The sequence below is a fragment of the Panthera leo genome, chromosome C1 (genome assembly GCF_018350215.1).
Source record: "Panthera leo isolate Ple1 chromosome C1, P.leo_Ple1_pat1.1, whole genome shotgun sequence".
Taxonomy (NCBI): Eukaryota; Metazoa; Chordata; class Mammalia; order Carnivora; family Felidae; genus Panthera; species Panthera leo.
Window position 1 is genome coordinate 1,218,291 of NC_056686.1, and position 17,811 is coordinate 1,236,101.

The following is a 17,811-nucleotide window of genomic DNA, read 5'->3' on the forward strand; positions in this document are numbered from 1 at the left end:
GCTCTGGCCTCGTGGGCTGTGTGGCTGGCGGCCTCGGGTGAGCTCGGGCCGGGGGACCCCACAGCTTCGGGTGAACCTGGAGCCAGGGCATCTGGAGGGGTGACCGGGGGTGGAGGGCGGGCCTGTGAGAGGCTGTGGCAGGCACAGCAGGGCTGGGGCCGGAGGGGCCCCGTGAGTCCTGGCGCCCTGGCCTTCGGGCTGCCGGGTGCCCACGCCCCGTGCTCTTCGGGGGCGTAGGACCCCAGGGAGCTCCTGGCCGGCTAGTTCTAGGTCAGTTGCCGGTCTTGGATGGGAGAGGCTGGGTGGAGGCCGAGGGGCTGAAGTAGGCGGGGTGAGGGAGGGATAGACCCCCGGGGGGGGCGGAGGGAGCCCCAGAGGCCTGGGCTTCAGGAGAGTCATGCGCTAAGCCTGACCCACGGGGACCTCGGGAGAGGGCCTGCCCACCTTCGGTTCATTTGCCTACTCGGGCAGAGCATGTGGCTCTGGGTGGCTGGAGGGGCCAGGTATCCTGATGTCCACCCGGGGGCCAAGCCCAGAAGCTCTGTCCTGGGCCCAGTGGCCTCCCACCTCGGCCTCTGCGGCCTCTCTCTAGCTCCCAGGGAGGAAGAAGTCTCTGGAAGGAGCTGGTCCGGCGTGTGTGGGGGAGGTGGATGGATGGAGTGGGGGCTCCAAGTAGGAGAGGAGCCTGCGCACAGGCCGGCGGGACTAAGACTTGGGGAGGGGGCGCCAGGAGGCAGGTGGAGCCTGGGCCACTCAGGGGCTCAGACACCAAAGTGGCTCCATCTGCTGCATAGACCCACAGGTGGCCTGAGCCGCCGGGCTGGGGGTGACGGTGCCGTGGGAGCCGAGGGCTGTGGAAAGGGTCCAGGGGCAGCCTCCTCGGGCCGCTCCTGTGGCCCGGGGTCACCCCTCTGAGGCCCAGGGCTGGCGAGCACCCCCCAGCACCATCGTGGCAGAAAGGGCTGGCTGGTGTCTGTGAAATGCTGCCTGTTTTGCCTTTGAACTTCATCGAGTTCAGGAAAAATCCCAGCACAGAACAACAGTCGCTCTTTAGTGATGGAGCCATTGCTACGGTCACCAGCCCCCTGGCTTCACCCACTCCTCACCAGGGGGGGCCGTTTATCCCTGAGGGGTGGTGAGCAGGACGGCCATACAGCGGTGCCCTGCAACCCCACCCTGGCATTGGCCTGGATGCCTGGCCAGGCTTCGCCCACCCACCCGCCGCCCTGCTCTCTCTAGGTGTGTGATGAACCACAGGCCCAGTCCCCACTCCGGAGGGGGACACCAGGGGCCCGGGGGGCAGAGGGACCTCAGAACGGCGTCTCCCTGCCTCCCTCGGGTGGTTGGCCCCAGCTGGTGACCCAGGCCAGCCACACCTCTCCCCTGCTGCCCTCACCGCCGAGAGCCCCGCACCCGTCCGTGATGGCTCCCCCGCTGGAGGACCCAGGGCCCGATCCGGAGAGTGGACAGTTTTTCCTGAACATCAATATTCTGCCTGTGGGTGAGTGAGGTGGTTCTGAGTCCCAGCCTCCCCCCCGGGAGAGCGAGCTCTGCCTGCTTCCTCGGAACAGGCGGGCTGCCGTGGGTGGGGGGCCCCGTGCGTGATGGCAAGAGTGGCTGGTGTGCACCTGTCCCCAGTGCACGAGGTTGACATGTCTTTGGTGGTCTTTGTCCGAGATGGGGGGCTGAGGTGGCCCCACCCGAGGTCCCTGGCTTCTTCTAGTTGAATGGGGACTGTGGCACCTCGGGTGGGTCTAGGGGGCGGCTCCCAGTGGCTTCAGGCAAAGGCAAGTTGCAAGCAGCTCCAGGGCTGGGGGTGGGGGACAGGGGCCCGAGCAAGGCCACTCCCCTGGTCCCTCCCCTCAAGGGCCAGGGCAAGGGGCGGCAGATGGGACAGACTTCCTTTTAGGAAGACCGCTTTGGGACTGCCGGCCGGCCCACCAGCCCTGTCCATCTCGTCAGACCCCTGGGAACCTGGGCCGACTTGGGGCTTCTCAGCACAGCTGGGCTGTGCACCCCAGGGAGGCTCTGGGCACCTCGGGGCCCGTCGCCTCTGTGCCTTCCTGTGGCCCGCTGGCAGTGACATTCGTGGTCTCTGGAGCGGGGCGATGATGCTTTGGCGCCTACCGTCTCTGCCTCTCGGCTTCGGGAAGATGGGACAGTGGTGCAGACGCTGTGAAGTGCTCGCGTCTCTGGCGGGTGGCCGGATAAGGATCTGGCCACGCGACCGCCACCGTGTATCCGTTCGAGGCGTTTCCGCTTCCGGCGTTTGGGTTTACGCAGGTGCACAGGTGCACAGGTGAGCCTGGCCAGGTGTGAGAGCCCCTTGCCCGAGGGAAGGGTGGGAGCCGGCTGCACCCGCAGACGTGGCTCCGGCGTCTCTCCCGCTGTATAATTTGCTCCGTGTTCCGCCGGGGATCTGCCGGCTGTGAGCTGCAGGCCGGGCCCGGGCTCCCCGGGAGGTGGGGGCTTCTCCCCTTGGGGCCCAGAGCCGTCGGCCGCGGTGTCCTGAGGACCCGGCATGGTGGGCTGAACTGCGGCCACCAGGGAGTGTCCGGCCCCAGCCCCGGGCCTCGGGCCTCGGCTCAGCTGCTCCCTGCCGGCCGCGGACTCGGCAGCCACTGCTCCAGGGTACGGGGGTGCCCGGAGGCTGCCGGCACCCACCGGTGTGGCAGAGCCCGGGCGTGTGGCCGGTCCTCTCCCTGCGCCTGTCCCCTGTCCCGGCAGCGCAGCCTCTGCCCGCACGTGCGGGGGCCCTGCCGCCTCCTGGCTCCTTCTGGCTCCTCCTGGGCAGACACAGCCCGCGGCGGACCCTGACTCAGCTCTCCTGGGAGGTCAGGAGGACAGCGCACCCTCACCCCCGCGAGGGCTGTGGCTCGGGGAGGTGGTGCGTGCCCACGCGGACCCGCTCTCCCTGAGGCCGGCTGCTGCTTGCCCTGGGGCTGCCCCTCGGGACAGCAGTGGTGGGAGTGAGCGTGGGCGTGAATCGGCACGCCCGCCCGTGAGGGTCTGTGCACGCGTGTGCGCGTGCGTGTGTGTGTGGAGTGGGTTGTGTGCATGTGCTCTGTGCGCCCCGGAGAGCCGGACCCGGCCCGTTCTCCCACATTCCCCAGACGTGCCCCAACGGGTCTCCTCCGCCGAGGGGACATGTCTGCTCGAGGCCCACTGCCCCCTGCCCAGGCTCTGGGCCCTGCTGCTCAGCTCAGTCTGGAATGGACGCCCGGAGAGGGCGGTGGCCGCAGAGCAGGCTGCCCAGCCCGGGCAGGGCTGCGGGGCGGAGGAGGGGGCCCCCACCCGTGGCCTGCCGTCCCCACCTCGTGCTCTCCTCATGGTGCTCCCTGTGCTCTCTGTCCCCTCCATGCCTGACTTGCCGATGCTGGTGTGTGACACAAGTCCCCGTGCTTGGCTCTGGGCCGAGGGCCGGGGTGGCGGCGCTCCGTCTGGCCCTGGAGGGCCTTCCAGAAGGCTCCCTGAGGCAGCCTCACCGAACAAGAGAGGTTTTCCAGCCAAGAGGGCAGGAGATAGCCTCAAAGCCTGTGAAGCAGGTCAGCCTGTCCTGGAGGCTGTTTGGGGACAGTCGGCAGCTGCAGGTTGTGTCTCCCTGACATTCGGGAGGCTCCTTCTGGCTTTGGACTGAAGTATGTCCGGGTTCCCTTGAGCCATGGCGCCTGGCTTGGCTGATGCCAGCTCTGTCCCAGGTGGGGGTGGGGTGGGGGGGGGGAGCAGTGCCCAGGAGGGGCGTGCCTCGGGCCTGCTCTAGGGCCCTGGCCTCTTGGGCTTCGGGACCTGGGTCGGTGGCTTGCACGGAGCCTGTGCCGTCACCCAGCACCTGCTCTGGGCCGCCCTCACTGGGACTCACAGCCACCGTGCCCACGATGGGGTGCAGGTCCCCAAGTTCCAGTTTAGTCCACTCTGGAGGGGGAGAAGACCCAGCTACCCGCTGGAGCTGGGGGCGGGGTGGGCCGTATGGGGCCCAGCCCCAGAGCCAGAGCCAGTGGGACGGTGTCAGGAAATGTGGCAGTGCCCACGGCAGATTGCTTACCCCACATCTCGTGTGTCCGTGGTAACGGGTCTCGTTGAGAGCCAGTTAATCCCCTCCCACAGGTAAAGGGCTGGGGGTGCCGGGTGCCGTGCCTGCTGCACCCAGAGAGTGGGGTGAGGTGGAGACTTGAGCTCCCAGGTTTGGGGAGCAGTCGGCCTCTTCACGCCTCTGGGGTCGTGGATGCCAGCCAGGAAGGGATGGAGCCAGACAGGCAGAGTTGGGCTGGACAGACACAAAGGGCCTCTCCTGGGCAGGGGGGGAGGGGGGGGCGGCTAGGCTCTTGTGGGGGCTGAGTGGGCATGGCCCCCTGGTCACAGACTGGCACTCTCTCCAGGGCTTTGGAGGCTGGGGTCTGTGCTTTGGGAGGTGCAAGGGGCCTGGGGCATCAGCTTCATCCATGCTCCCATGTGGCGTACACGGAGAGGAGATCCACAAAGGGCTTCTCTAAAGGAGCCGGGCATAGGCGCGCCTGGGTGGCTCAGTCGGTTAAGCATCCGACTTTGGCAGGTCATGATCTCGCGGGCCATGAGTTCGAGCCCGGCGTCGGGCTCTGTGCCGACGGCTCGGAGCCTGGAGCCTGTTTCTCCCTTTCTCTCTGCCGCTCCCCCGTTCATGCTCTGTCTCTGTCTCAAAAATAAATAAACGTTAAAAAAAAATTTAAAGGAGCCGGGGTGGTGGGGGCAGGCCTGGCGCTAAGGGACATCCCGGGAACGCTTGCCGACTTGGGGGCTGTCATGGATGCCTCCCCGGGTTGCTGAGCTGCCTGGATGCCCCTGCGAGATGCAACGTGTTCAGCCAGTGAGGAGGGGCTGTGGTGGCAGCTCCCTTCTCTTTTGCGGGGAGTCCCAAGCCGTGGTGTCCTTTCTCCACCCGGTGCACAGATGGGGCTGAGGTGGGAGAGCCCCAGTGTTCTGTGCGCTCTCGTCTGTGGGGACGGGCCATCTGGAGCAGCCGGGCAGCTCGCTAGGGGCGGGGGGGGGGGGGACACTGGACCCGGGATGCTGAGCCATCGATGCTGAGGACGGCTCCCTCCTTTCCGTGGGCCCCGCCCAGCCTGGGTCCCTGGCGGGGCCAGCGTGTGCTGAGGAGCTAAATGCAGCTCAGTGACGCTCAGAGACACTCAGTCACTAACTCAAGCTCACGCAGCAAGATTCCCAGAGACAGGGCTCGGGCTGGGGAGGATCAGCAGGAGGGCCAGGACGCTGCTGGGTGTGCCAGGTCCTAGGGTTGGACCCGACGGGCCAAGGGTGCAGAGATGGCCAGGTCCCTCGGGTGGGCGGGCGTGTGTGCACCGGGAGCTGCTGGTCTCCTGCGTCCCCAGGCCTTTGAGGGCCAGCCAGCCCTGCCGGGCCCCTGTCTGCGTGGGCGGGGCCAGCAGCCAGGGCATCCCCAGTGCGCGGCCGGGGCTGCTGAGGCACAGCGGGGCTTGGAGCGGGGGAGTCCTGGTGCTCCCCTGCCCCCGACGGTGTGCGTCCAGGCCTGTGTCTTTACAGAGCTGGGGCTGGAGAGGCCGTGGCGGGGTGGGGGGTGGGGTGGGGGTGCGGGGAAGCCAGTGTGTGTCCACGAGGCCGGGGCAGGAAGTGCGGACGCGGGCGCCTTCCCACTTGAAAGTGTGTTCGGATCCACTGCCCCTGCTCCTGGGACCTCCCGCCAGCTCTGTGCTGGTAACCTTGCTTTAGTTCTTGTTTTCCTGCCTGAATATGAAAGCAAGAAGCAAAACTTGGTCAGAGGAGATGATTTGGAAAATACGGGAAAATGTGGAGAAGAGACCGAATCTGTCACCCCTGCCGGCACCTTCCGTGGGGGCTTTGCGTGCGCGGGGCTCTGTGCTCCAGACGCTGTGCCGACCCCGAGGAGCCCTTCCCCGGGGCTTGGTCTACCTTCCCCCCAAACCTTTTTCTCTGGAGTCTGATTTTTTTAAATTAATTTCTTTAACATGTATTTGAGAGACAGAGCGTGAGTGGCGGGGGGAGGGAGGGCAGACAGATATGGAGACAGAATCCGAGGCAGGCTCCAGGCTCCGAGCTGTCAGCACAGAGCCCGACGTGGGGCTCGAACTCACGAACCGCGAGGTCGTGACCTGAGCCCAAGTCGGCCTCTTCACCGACCGAGCCCCCACCCCCCCGCCCCGGCGCCCCTGGAGCCTGAATTTTATGGCTGCCTCCCGGTCCGATGAATGTGGCCGCTGCAGCCGCCACGAGCGTCTAGGAAACCTGTGAGTGCTCGCTGTCATAAATAATGTCGCGGGCAAGCCTCCTGCGCACGCGTCTGGGTCTGAGCCCCTGGCTGTTTCCTTGGAGGCGCGTGTCTTTCCCGCTGCGTGCAATGGCATCTGCCACGTTCGCCAAACTCTTTGAAGCTCCCGCCTTCAGCCTGCTGCCGAGCGCCGGGAGGAGCGGGGCGGGTAGGACGCCGTGGCCTCCCTGCTGCCTTTCCAGAATCAGTCCTGCCTGGAGCAGGAGGGAGGGTCTTCCCAGGCCGGCTGGACGTGCGCTCACCTTCAGGGCCACCTGGGGCTGGGGGAAGTGGCCCAGCTCCCTGGACAATGACAGCTCTGGGCTCGTCACTCCCTGGGCAGGGACACGCTCCCCTCAGGAGTCTCTTCTTGTCACGAGTCCTGGCCAGGCTGGGTGAACGCAGCCATGAGTTGTTACGTCCTGGGCGCCCACCCCGTGCCTGGAGTCCAGCATGTGCCAGGGCTGTGCTGGGCCCTGGGACAGAGACCTGGCTTTGCTGGCAGACGGACTGAGACCTTCCTGCCCAGTCCGCGGGGAAGCAAGGGGTCCAGGGCTGGGCCAGGAAGGGGGGCTCCACATCAGGGAGAAGGGAAGGGGTCACTGGTTAAAGGCAGGGATGGATCCAGGCGTGGTCCACAGGTTGTCTGGAGGCCGGTGGACAGGCCACGGGGGTGCCGTGGCTGGGGGGTCCTGCAGGGAGGAACCCGGTCTTGGGGCATTTCCTCAGTGAGGCCCGGGGAGCCCACAGCCTGGGGCTCTGGGCCTGGGACTCCTCCGGGCTGGGGGCTGGCTCTTTGAGCACCCTGGCCGGCCAGAGGGAGCCAGCCCAGCCGACATCAAGCCGAACAGAAGCTGTCGTGGGTTTCCCTGGGACCGGACGCTGGGCAGGTGTTTGTCAGGTGGGGGACACGCTGTGCAGGGACTGGGAGGGGCCCAGTTTGTGAAGGGGGTCCCCTGACAGGGCTCCCTGCTTCGGGGGCCTGGGGAGGGCAGCGCTGGGAGCAGCTTCCTCGCTGTAGGGCCTGAGGGCAAGGGGCTCTACACCTGCCGATTCCAGGAAGGAGGCCGGTCCGGGCACCGCCTGACCCTGGGGCTCCTGCTGTGCCCAGCGCGGGGTTGAATCTACTGCCTGCTGGGCTCAGAGGGACCAAGGTGAGGGCCCCTCCTCCCTCCCTCCCCCTGGGGCCAGGGGAGCATCCCGGCCCTGTCCCTGTGGCAGGCCGAGGAAAGGCGTGGGGGTGAGCCCGGCTGGCCCCGTGTGCCCGCACTCGGCATGCGCTGGCAAAGGCCTCTGTGCCCGGAGCAGTCAGGGAGGGAACAGCGCGAGCCGGCCCCGGCCTGTGGGGTGAAACGGTCTTCCGGGCCTTTCTTTCCAGCCGGCCCCGAAAGAGTAGACGGGCAGTGGCCAGGCAGCGCGGCACCCGGCCGGGCGGGCGTGTTCTTCTCTGAGTGTGGCCACTGGCCCCAGAGACGGGAGGTCCCCTCCCACCTGGGGTCACCCCCATTCACGGTGTCCAGACCCCACTCCTTCCCAAGCTCCCCTGGGACCTCCCCGCGGCCTGCGGACTGCAGGGCTCGGAGACCACTTTCTCTCCAACCCCCTGCGTGCTTCCCGCCACCGGCCTCCACCCTTCTCTTGTCTTGGGTACCTTGCGGTGGGTTTGCCCCGCGGGGGCCGCAGCATCATGGAGCATTCCCACCCCCTACCCTCTAGACCTGGGCTGTCCTGCCGGGGGGTCTGGGCTGGCCTGGAGAAGCTGAGACTCTGACCGTGTGGATGGTCATACTAGACTTGGCTCGACCCAGCCCTGACCCAGCTTATGGGCCCTTCCCTGTCCTACCAGAGTTAGATGGAAATACCCACCCCTGTCCAGTGAGAGAGGCCTTTTGGGGGCCGGATACCTGGTCTTCCGGGACCTGGGGCCGCCTCTCTGTGCCTCAGTGTCCCCCTCAAAGAAAAGGTGGTATCGGGAGGCAATGATCCCTGAGGGCTGGCAGTGCCTTTCAAGGCCTCTGGTTCATCAGAGATGGGTCCTCACCCCTCCTCCGGTGGGCACCACCTAGACAGGAAAATGCTTGGTGGGGGGGTCTTGGTGGCTCAGCCCGGCCCTGCGCTGGGGGCCAGGCTGCCCACACCTCCCCCCGCCCCCCCAGCCCCGTGCCCATGGGAGATGCCTGGTGGCACCAGGGCTGTCCCCAGGCTCCAGGCTGTGTGTTCCCTGAGAAGCAGGAGCCGGGGGGGAGCGGAGGTCTGATCCCCGTACACTGTCTTGAGTTCTGATTGAGAACGGGACGTCTTAAGACCAGATGCTGCTGAAAAATGAAACACACACTTCCTAAATTTAGCCGGTCGAGAATTGCACATTTACCTAATTAGGCTTATTGATTCGGCGCGTACGCGCTTGCCCCCCCCTCCCCCCGCGGGCCGCGCTCGCTGTGCCGCTGGCTGCCTGCATGCACGCCTCTCTGGGCCCGTGTGTCCTTGCTGTCCCCCGGCGCCCGTTACTGCTGGAGCCGGGCAGCGCCACTCGCGGGGACAGTGTTCGTGTACATGGGGCAGCTGGTCAGTCTGGCTGGACTCCTCTCCGCCAAGGCGGAGCAGACACACGCCTGAGCTGCCTGAAGCTGGGCCCAGCCGGCGTGTGTAGGAAGAGCAGTGGGCACGTGGTCCCTGCCCTGCCTGCAGGGACCTCATGATCTGGGCGGCGAGACTCAAAACAAGGGCAAGGCCCTTGTGACAATGCGTGTGAAGTTCTCTGGCTCAGACCGTGGATGGTGCGGTCTCAGAGTGGGCGAGCTCGAGGGTCAGGGCAAGCAGGGAAGGCTTCCTGAGAGAGGCACCCTTGCTCTAGGTCCTGGAAACCATGTGGTTGGGCCCCCTGGGTGCCAGGCTGAAGGGTCTGATGTTGCATGACCCGAGAGCGGAGTCCTTGAAGGTTTGGAGCCCGGAACCGCCTGGTCAGGCCTGTGTTCCAGGAGCACGGGTGGGGTGAGCCTGGGGAGGCGGGGGGCCAGAGTGGGTCTGGGAGACTGGCTAGGACTGTGCTCAGTGGGGCCGATGGAGGGCTACGGGGGCAGGCGGGCCGTCCTGGCTGCCGGGCGACTTCCAGAGGACCTGGTGGTCACAGTGGGCATGTGTACACACCATCCACCGTGTGCAGCGGCCTCTCTCCGGCTGTGTGGCCGGCCGGCCCGGAGGCCCTGAGCCCCGCCTGCCCACGCATCCCTCGCCCTCCTTCTTGAAATGCTTGGTGTCTCTGGCTCAGAATGGAGGTTTCTTTCCTGGTGGTTTCCAATTTGCATCTCAATTTTGGCTCTGGGGGAGAGGAGCCCAGTGTCGTCTGTTCGTCTGTTCTCGTTGTCACCCTTGGTTTCCATCTCTGTCTGTCCCTGGGCCTTGTTCTCCGGGCACAGAGGGTGTGGGTGCCCTTCCTTCCTCCTGGGCCGCATCCCCAAGGCCTGCTGGGATCCTGCCGTGGCCCAGGCAGCCTTGCCCCCAGGACTGACGTCTGTGTCCCCAAGAGGCGAGCCACCTCCTCCCCCCGGCTGAGCCCCACGCTGTGGGGGAGAGGGAGGGGGGAGGTGTGCAGGTGGGTATGGCTGGAGGTGCCGCCCACTCTGGCCTGCACCCAGCCAGGGCTCTCAGCCGGGCAGGGACGGTGGGGGCACTCAGGCCTGTCCGTCTGGGGAAGCCTTGGAGAGCCCGGGGATGAGCCAAGGGCGGAAGGAGGCCCGGCTCGGCCGCTGCGGTGATGTCTCTGAGGCTGAGGAGTGTGGGTACCCTCGGTGTGGTCACAGAAGGTCACGGGGCCCTAAGCGGGAGTCTCGCCCTGGCCTGAGTGTGGCTCCTGCAGGCTCCAAGAGGCTCCGTCACCCGTCCGTGTCATGTGGGTCTGCCCTCTCACTCAGCCCAGCTCTTGCTGTCAGGGGTGGGGGCGGGGACGAGGCCGCAGCAGCAGCCCCTAGCCTGGGCCTGTCGTGGGGGGGCGGTGCAGAGAACCTTAGAAACCAGAGGGTCCTATACCCGGGGCCACTGAAGCCCGGAGAAGGGAGGGGTTCGGCTGAGGCTAACTGGGAGTCCGTGGGGGGGCTGAGGCTAACTTAGGGTAACTGGGGGTCTCTGGGGGTCTGGACGTGATTCTGCATCTGGTCTCCTGCTGTCAGGTAGCCCAGGGCCAGCTGCTGGGAGTCTTGGCCTCTGCACACCGTTGCCCAGCTGGACACGTTCTCTTGACCTGCCTCCCCCCTCCTCCACTGCCACCTGCTGCAGGAGGGAGTGGGGTGTGGGGACAGAGGTGGGGGAATCCCAGGAAACCTGGTCTGATGGGAAGGTCCCATGAGGGAGGGCCCCCAAGCGTTCGGGGTTTGTCTCTGCGGCAGGTTTTGGGGCCCTCCAAGACCCGGAGCTGCGTGAGGGGGACATATGCTGAGGTCGTGGCCCCCTCGGGGCCCGAGGCCAGTTTGGGGAGGGGAGGCAGTGGGCCAGCCCCCACTTTGCCCTTGGTGCTCCTTCTAGCATGGGAGTCACATTTCCAAGACAGCGCTAAGCGCCCCTCCCCCCACCCAGGGCGCTGCCCGCTGGTGTGAACTGAGGGGCGCCTTGTGCCCGGCCGAGGATCTGCCCACCGGGTCCAGATACTTACGCAGGTTTCTGCGCTTGCCACCTTACGTCTTGGGGGAGGGGTAGAGCCTGGCAAACACCCCTGTCTCGCTGCTGCGCTGAGCCACCTGCTCCGCAAGCGCCCGGCCCCTGGATGGGGAAGCGGCTCTCGGTCTGGTCCGCCCCCTTCCCGGTCCCACCGCCTGGGGCCAAGCGGAGGGGCGTGTAGGGGGAGGTAGGGGGAGCGACGAGGCCGCATCTCTGCGGGGAAAGCCTGCTGGCCCCACCGTGCGCCCAGCTCTGCGCCCCGCGCCCAGCTCTGCGCCCCGCGCCCCTCGACTCTGCGCCCCGCGCCCGGCTCAGCGCCCGCCGCCGAGCCCGCGCCCCCGGCCCCCTCCCCGCGCGGGGCGGGCAGGGGGTGTGGTGCGGGCGGCACGAGTGACAGCGCTCTCCTCGCGCGCGGCGCCTCCGCGGGGCGCAGTGTCAGCGCGCACAGCCCGCCGCGGGCCGCCCAGCCTGCCGGGCGATGCCGCCCGAGCCCCAGCCCGAGGCCGGCTGCTGAAGGCGCCCCCGCCGCAGCTGCCCCCCGCAGCCGCAGCCGCCGCGGAGACAATGGACGCGGGAGCCGCCCCGCGGAAGCACAGTAGGTGCCGCGCCGCCCCTGCTGCTGCGCCCGGGCTCGGTGGACGCGCGGGGGCGCCGCTGCTCGGGGCGGGTCGGGGACCGCGCGGAGAGGGGGCGCCCCGCTGCCTCGGCCCGCCCGCGGTGGAGCCAGGGGCCTCCGAGCTCCGGACCCGGGAGGGAGGGCTCCGATCTTGGGGGGGGCGGGGTGGGATCGCGGGGGCAGGTGAGGGGTCCTGGGCTCTGTTGGGGGCCGCAGGTGCGCGCGGAGGCATCTGGGGCTACCTCCCTGCGAACTTTGCTCTCCAGGTTTAGGGTGGATACCGCGCTGGGGCTGTGACCCTGTGCTCAGACTGCGCCCTGCTGAGCCCGGAGAGGGCGCCCTGTCCCCTCACTGGATGTGGATGGAGCCCAAGCACCCCAGACATTTGGGTCTGTGGTGAGGTGCTGGGTGGGATGTGGTTCCCTGGAGTGGGTACGTCCGCTTGGCTGCAGGTGACTCTCTGGCCCTTGACCAGCAGGGGCTGGGGTGGGGGGACCTGCCCCCACAGGGGACCCAGCTGGGCTCTGGGATGGCCCTACCCAGGCCGTCCGAAGGGTGCTGGCGCTGGTGCTGGGGAAGCAGAACTTGCTCTGGAGTTCAGGGCCTGCTGGCAGAGCGACGGGGCGTTTCTTAGGGGAGGTGGATGCTTCTGGGAGCCGGCGGAGGGAAGATGCCGGGGGAACAGGAGGCCTCCCCCCGCCCACACACCCAATGACCCTTGAGGCAGACAGAATGACCACTGACTCCCCACCCAGGTGGCCTTTCTCCCATGGCTGTCTCCACCCCTCATCCCTGGAACTGTACCTCATTTGTGTCCTCCCTGTGCCCTATGCCCTGGTCTCTAAGAGGTGACGCTCAGCTCTCCTGACACCTGGGCCACCGTGCCGAAACGCTTCTGTCATGAGCCCGTTTGAGTCCTACCGGGGTCTTTTGAGCCCAAAGACTTAATCAGGGAGCTGTAACCATGGAGGGGAGTTCAGGCGCTACAGACTGGGGGGCGGGTCAGAAGTGGGGTCAGGAGCCTGCCTGTCCGCCCCAGGACCCAGCTCCGGTCCCCCGCCGGGTGTAACAGAAGAGATGGCTCTGGGGCCCCCAGCAACCCCCTCGTCTGTACTTAACCCAGGGCCACATCCTGTGCGGGGCCCTATGGAGAGAGTCCGGGGGTTCCGGAGAGGAGGCCGGCGTGTGGCAGGCGGGGTGTGTGCCGTTGGCTGACGGAGGGGCCCTCACAGTCCCCTTCCCCGAGGCTGAGCACGTCAGTAGCCCTGTCCTGGCCCAAAGCTGCGGCTCGGCCCCGGGAGGCAAGAGAGCGGCTACTTCTTGGGGTTGAGGTGGGGGGACTCGGCCCGAGCACGGGTGGGCAGGCCCACCGTACCTGGGGCTTCCCAGAGGGTGGGCCGGGCGGCCTGGACGTCTTGGACCCTGGCCCACCTGAGCTATGAAGTGTGCACGGAGCTGGGGTGGGGTCTGTCATCCGGCCACCAGCACAGCTGTTGCGGCTGCCGTCGGGGGACAGTTAGGAGCATAGGGAGGGTATCCGGCGGGCTGGAAGTGCCCCCTCCTGAAGGTGATCGGGCAGGGACCTCCCCCTCCGGTGTCTGAGCCGGGTCTGTGGAGTCCCACGGGTGCCAGAGGGACTTCTGACCCCCTGCAGGACCCTCCTAGTGCGGTGGGGGGGGGGTGTCAGGCCCACCCGGGCCCTCCCTGAAGCTGGGAGTTCAGGTTACATAACCTCCCCCTCCCTCCAGGCGCACGGATTGGTTTACGTGGCAGGAGCCAGGTTTGACAGTGGGGGCTGTAATTGGATTTTAATTTTTAACGTCTGCAGTAGATGGAGAACTATGGGCCCGTTTGTACACATTCTGTTACTTCATTAGCTGGGACCTGTCCCACCCGCCCGCCGCCTGCTCCCCAGAAGGGAGGGAGTCCGGCCTGACTGGCAGGCTGCCTGCCACCTGCTCCAGCGAAGGGCAGGGCACGGGCTGGGCTGCCGGTGGGCGCCCCTGTCCCTGCCGGGCCGCCTTCCCCCCACCCCGCCCCGTTTGCATTCGTGTCCACCGAAGCCCCCCGGGTCCTGTGCGCCGGGAGGGCGCAGCCATCGGGGGCTCGGGATCACACCCACCGGAAAAGCAGCTTCTGTTACAGGCCTGGTCGGGCCTTTTGACCCCAAGGACCGCTGGGTACAGAGGGCCCTGAGCCTTTGGGGCCCGGCCAGCCCCTGGGCGCCGGGACCCTGTGTGCTACCCGGTCTCCCGGGTGCCGGGGTGGGTGCAACCCCGGTGCCCCTCGCGCCTCCAGATGGCCTCAGGCCCTGGGCAGAAGCAGGGCTGCTGTGCCATCGGCCCTCCCCCCCACCCCCAGCTTGAGGGGTCCCGGGAGGCAGGACAGCTCCGTCCCCCCTGCACTGCCCGCCCTCTGGATTATTCTTAGGTCTGTTGTGTAACAGGCACAGCTCAGGGAGGAAGGGCTCGGGGAGCTGGCTCCAGCGGCAGCAGCCAGCCAGCTACGAATGGAGCTTTCTGTCCCTTCCGCCCGCCCGGCACGGGGGACAAAGGAGGCTGCCTGGTCACCTAGCTCAGCAAGGAACTGGCAGCCTGGGCTGTGGAGAGGGGCCCTGAGGTCAGCAGGGCCCCTGGGCTCCCGGCCGCTGAGCCTGGCCCAGGCCCCTGTGGGTGTGGATGTGTGTTCTCCCAGGCACCGTGGTCTGGGGAGGGTGCCCACCCCTGTCCCCACCGGCCCCTCGAGGCTCTTCTTCCTGCCTTCTTTCCACCCCCTCGGTGCTCCCAGCAGCCTCTGGGGCATGGATGCTGGGGTCTCCGCCCCCACAGAGCAGGCTCCTCACCTGTCTCCTCAGCTCCTGCTGTGCATCAGCCCCCCGTGGGTGGGAGGCTCGGGGCGGGGGGCGGGAGGCGGGAGGCACTCAAGGGCAAACCAGCCGGGTCTGGGAAGGTCTGGGGCAGGGCTGTCCGATCAGCCCAGAAGCTGCGCGGGAAAGGCCCCGAACACTCAACTCACCCGTGGGGTCGGCACCCGCTGCGTCACCTCCCCCCTGTCCCCGCTGACCCCCGTGTACCCTGGCACTGCCCGTGCACATACACTCAATCCCAGGCTGCCCAGGGGAAGGAGGCGAGCTGGCTGGCGTACCGGGTCCAGAGACTCTGCCGTCCTCAGAGAGGGGCCCTTCCCGCCAGCTGATGGGGCTCGGCAGCCGGGCCAGCGTGAGGGGCGTGGGGAGACGCAGGCGTGATGGGGATGTCAGAGACGGCGTGGCCTGAGCTGCTGACCCGGGGGAGACAGAAAGGCAGGGAAGTGGGGGTGCAGAATCCCAAACGTCCCTCTGGTCCGTCTCACAGGACGAGCCCAGGGAGGCCTCTGACCCAGGCTAGGCACCTGGTTCCCCCAGCCTCGCCTCCCCTGCTCCCCTTACCCGTGGCGGTCACCTAACCGTCTGTCCCCCTGGGTCCTCCTCTAAGCAGCTTGGGGTTCCGACCAAGTCATTTGTGCAGAGCTCAGAGCTCCCTGCCAGCGCTGGGGGCTCCGGGGCCCTGGGCCTTAGTGGACCTTGTCTGGGTGCCCCGCCGCCCCCACCCCCGCCCCGCCGGCAGCTAGACCAGCAGAGGCACCCATCTTATCAGAAAGGCTGATTTCTCCACGAACCCCATGTGAGACGCCCCTCCAGCCCAGCCCGAGAGCTGCTCGGTGCCTGCGGCGTCCAGGACAAATGACCACAAACCTCCATCCTGGTCTGGAGGCTGGGAGCCCCAGACCAGGGTGCCCGGCGCTGCACTCCTGCGGGGCTCTAAGGGAGGACCCTTCCTGCCTGTTCCAGACCCTGGGGTCCCTGGCATCCCTGGACTTGTGGCTGCTCCCCTCCAACCTCTGCCTCTGTGTTCACGTGGCTCGGCCCCCTGTGTGTCCTCCCCTTTTCTTCTAAGGACACTTGTCATTGGATTTAAGACCCACCTGGAGCGATCCAGGATGAGCTCATCGCAAGATGCTTAACTTGGTTACGCCTGCAAAGACCTTTCTCTGCATAAGTTCTGGGGTGTGGATGCATCTCATGGGGGCCACCATTCAGCCCTCCACAATAGTCGTGCTGTGCACGCGCCCCACCCCCTACCCAAACACCTGCAGGCCAGAGGCAGGGGCCCGGATCTCACACCCTGGGCCCCACGGGCTGAGGATGTGCTAAGTGCATGAGAGCTGCTCTCCCCAGAGCCCCTGACTGGCCTGCCTCCTGGGTCCCCAGGACCCCAGGCTCTCCTTGGGCTGGGCACAGCCTCCAGAGGCTCCCAGGGGAAGGTGGGGAGGGAGGGGGCCTGGGGGTCCTGGCCTCCAGGGGGATCTGGAGGCCAGGTAGGTCCTGGATGGGCCCTCCTTCAGTGAACGGCTGCTCCCGGGGCCTGCCAGCCACTGGTCATGGCCACCTCGAGGGGTGGGGTCTCCCAAATGCCCCTTTCATCAAGGGCCACCCCAGCGTGGCCCTGAGCAGCTCTCCAGGTCTAGTAGGCTTTATGTGTTGCCTGGGAGTGTGGAAAATGCAGGCTTGAGAGGGTTTGGGCCGTTTCCAACGAAGTGGGCCTTTTAAACAGGCTCCCGGGTGATTCTGCCATCCGGAGAACCACGCTCAAGGAAACTCAGGTGTCAGGGTGGGTGGGGAGTGGAGATCAGGTCCACGAGGGGTCCCACTCTTGCAGGCTGGCTTTGGCTGGCCGGTGAAGCCCAGGCCCGGTCCAGGGCTGGGAGGACACCCAGAGCAGGGGGCAGACTCGGGTCAGCTCCCAGTTCTGCCACCAGCCCCTGTGTGGCCTTGGGCAGGGGGCCTCGCCTGAACATCTCACCTGTGAAATGGGCTAATAGCAGTGTGCCGTGGGCAGCGCATGAGTGGTCTGGCCCGGCCGCGGTTGGTGACCGCTGCCCTCCCCCACGCCCCGGGCGGTGGCCGAAGGGGCTGAGCCTCCCCCAGCCCGCCCTGGTGCTCTCCAGGACCCAGCTGTTCCCTGGAGAGCCAGCCGTCCTCTGCTTCTCCCGCTTCCATTTGGGGAGCCCAGAGCTGAGGGCAGCTGCTGGCAGCTTTCATGCGCAGTCACGCGGCTGGCTCAGCCTCTCACGTGCGGGCCTCAGTTTCCCTGGGCTGATGCTCCCTGGGACAGCGCGAGCAGGGTCTCTTGTTCGCACCCGGGGCCTCAGCGACTCCGCTGGGCTTTCCTGAGAGAAGCTGGGGAGCCAGGGTGCCCACCCGCTGGGCTGTGCACCCCAGGGTTCCTAGGGGACAGGCCAGCGGGGGCCAAGCTCTCTCTGCTGTCTCCTTTCTGTGGCCGAGCCTGGAGGCCGTGCGTGGCAGTGGTATCGGGGCACCTCCGTCACAAAGTTCCCCACTGCTCTCAGAGCCTCTGATTGGCCCCCTGAGCAGAATCAAGATGTGGGCCCTGTGGAATGTTCCTGCAGCCTCCAGAGAATAGAAAGAGGGCTAATTCACAAGCCTGGTCCCGCTCAAGGCCTTCACCCCCAGCTGGTTCCCCCTGGGGACCCAGCAGAGGCCAAGGGTGGGGCCGAGGCCTGCTCCAAACCCCTGCCACTCCCTGGGCTGTGGGCTCCTAGGCCAGACAGTGGCCTCTCCGAGTGCCAGGCCCTCATCCCGTAGGGAGTGTGAGGGACGTGCCAGCTGTTTGCTCCACCGAGATAGGGGCTTCTCGCCAGCTCCCAGGGGGTGGGCTCTGGGGGGCCCTTGCTGGGCCGTCTGGAATCAGGACTTAGGTACAACTTAGGACAGCTCAGGCGGGGCGGCCGTGGGCCCCGTGTACCAAGAGCAAGGCCAGGGCACCACCACACTCCCCAGGCCCCACTGCCTCCGAGGTGAGGGTTGGGGGGTCCGCGGCATGAGGCCTGGAGCCCAGAGCTGCGACAGGCCAGAAACCATCAGGGAGAATGTGGTTAATAAAGATGGACCTCAGGAGGCCCAGTTAACCCCGGGAGCTGGAGGGGTCTCACGTGGACCCTGCTTCCCACGCGGACTCCTTTCCCCTGACCTTGGCCCCCCTCCAGCCCCTCTGGCTCTAAGGCCACAGTCCCCATATTTCTGTGCTGGAGCCCTATGGCAGCCCTGTGGGGGGACATAGGCAGGCCGGGACCCCTGCCCAGTGGCAGGACCCCCTGACTGCACAGCTCTGAAAGGGCCCGTTGCCCTGGGGGAGCAGCGGGTGTTGCCCCAGTAACTCCGGGTCAGTCTCTTTCCTGGGGGCCGGGGGGGGGGGGGCTGGGCCAGCAC

The 17,811-nt window shown here is 67.0% G+C and overlaps 1 protein-coding gene across 1 annotated transcript in view; it reads left to right on the plus strand.

The window, feature by feature from the left end:
* Positions 1–1,423: 1,423 nt before the first annotated feature.
* Positions 1,424–17,811, plus strand: part of PLCH2 (phospholipase C eta 2) — a 68,284-nt gene continuing 51,896 nt past the window's right edge. The window contains 1 exon segment of the mRNA XM_042951489.1: positions 1,424–1,501. The gene's annotated coding sequence lies outside the window, so the exon portion shown is untranslated.